The sequence below is a fragment of the Cynara cardunculus genome (assembly GCF_001531365.2).
Source record: "Cynara cardunculus var. scolymus isolate 2C chromosome LG 5, CcrdV1, whole genome shotgun sequence".
Taxonomy (NCBI): Eukaryota; Viridiplantae; Streptophyta; class Magnoliopsida; order Asterales; family Asteraceae; genus Cynara; species Cynara cardunculus.
In genome coordinates, this window is record NC_037532.1 from 20,047,494 (window position 1) to 20,049,440 (window position 1,947).

Below are 1,947 nucleotides of genomic sequence, written 5' to 3' on the forward strand. Positions count from 1 at the left end.
ATCCAAAGCCTTCAGAGTATTCAACAAATGAACACAAACAATAGAGGAATCTATTCATGTCACTTTTGACGAATCTCAGTCAGCTAATTCAAAACCCATCTCAAATGATGAGGATGAATTAGAGAACTGGATGATATCTCACTATGGACAACCTAAAGCTTCTTACAGTGCTCCTCTTAACACTTAATCTCAAGAAGCTGAAGATGATCCACTCATCATTCCAGTTACAGCTAGTCACTCCACCGCATCTTCTTCAGAGATCGCTGTTGTACCCATTAGTTGTGTTCCTCCTTCTATTTCAGACACTGTTCCAATAGTAAATGAAATGCCTTTAGTTTCTTAACCTGTTTCAGTTGCTGAATCTGAGGCTCCTTTAGCAATAGTTCCTATTGTTGAAGATACTACTGCTGAAGCCTCATCTTCTATGCCTGAACTTATCTATTCAGATGAAGCTCCTCTACCGGCTCAGCGATGGACTAAAAGCCATCCAATTCATCAAATTCTTGGTGATCCAGATGCAGGTATGAAGACACGTCGAGGTCTAGGTAATATATGTCTCTTTGTCAACTTGCTTTCTTTAGTTGAACCCAAGAAAATCAATGATGCTATCTCTGACCCTAGTTGGGTTCTTGCTATGTAAGAAGAACTCATTGAGTTTGATAGGAACAAAGTCTAGTACCTTGTCCCACGTTCATCTGACAAATCAGTAATAGGCACCAAATGGGTCTATTGCAACAAGTTGGATGAAGATGGTGTGGTAACCCGCAATAAGGCTCGGCTTGTTGCTCAGGATTATAGACAAGAAGAAGGAATCGACTAAGACGAAACCTTCGCACCAGTGGCTAGACTCGAAGCAATTCGACTTTTTCTAGCTTTTGCTGCCCATAGAGACTTCAAGGTCTTTCATATGGATGTAAAGAGCACTTTCCTTAATGGAAAACTTCATGAGGAAGTTTATGTTGAACAACCTCCAGGGTTTGTTGACCCTAAGTATCCAAATCACGTCTATAGGTTGGATAAAGCTCTTTATGGGTTAAAACAGGCTCCTCATGTCTGGTATGATATCCTTTCCTCTTTTCTCATCTCTGAGAAAATCTCTCGTGGAAAGGTTGACCAGACCTTATTTCTTAGGAAAATTAAAGGTCATATCGTTCTCGTCCAAATTTATGTCGATGATATTATTTTTTGTTCCACTAATCCCTCTTTATGTTTTCGTTTCGCTGAACTCATGAAGAAAGAATAGCAGATGAGCTTGATGGGAGAATTAACATTCTTTTTAGGTCTCAAGATCAAACAAACTGATAAAGGTATCTTTATAAACAAAAGTAAGTATGTTCGAGACATACTAAAAAAGTTTGATTTATTCAATAGTTCATCTATGAAGACGCCTATGGCTCCTCCACTCACTCTTAACAAGGATCCAATTGGAAAGCCTGTAAATGTGACTGTTTACAGAGGAATGATCGATTCTTTGCTATATCTCACAGCTAGCCGACCCGATATCATGTACTCCACTTGCTTATGTGCAAGATATCAAGCTGAACCTAAGGAATCACATATGATCGCTGTCAAACGTATATTCAGATATCTTAAGGGAACTCCTAATATGGGTCTTTGGTACCCTAAAGGTTCAAGTTTTGACCTTGTTGGTTATTCGGATAGTGATTTTGCAGGTTGCAAAATTGACAAGAAAAGCACCACTGGAGGCTGTCAACTTCTAGGTGGAAAGTTGGTGAGCTGGACAAGCAAAAAGCAAAATTCAGTGTCCACGTCAACAGCTGAAGCTGAGTATGTAGCCGCTGATAGCTGTTGTGCCCAAATTCTTTGGAAGAAAAATCAGCTACTGGACTACGATCTTCAGTTTTCAAGGATTCCTATTTATTGTGATAGCACCAGTGCTATTGCTATTGCTATTGCTAACAACCCTGTACTTCACTCTAAGACCAA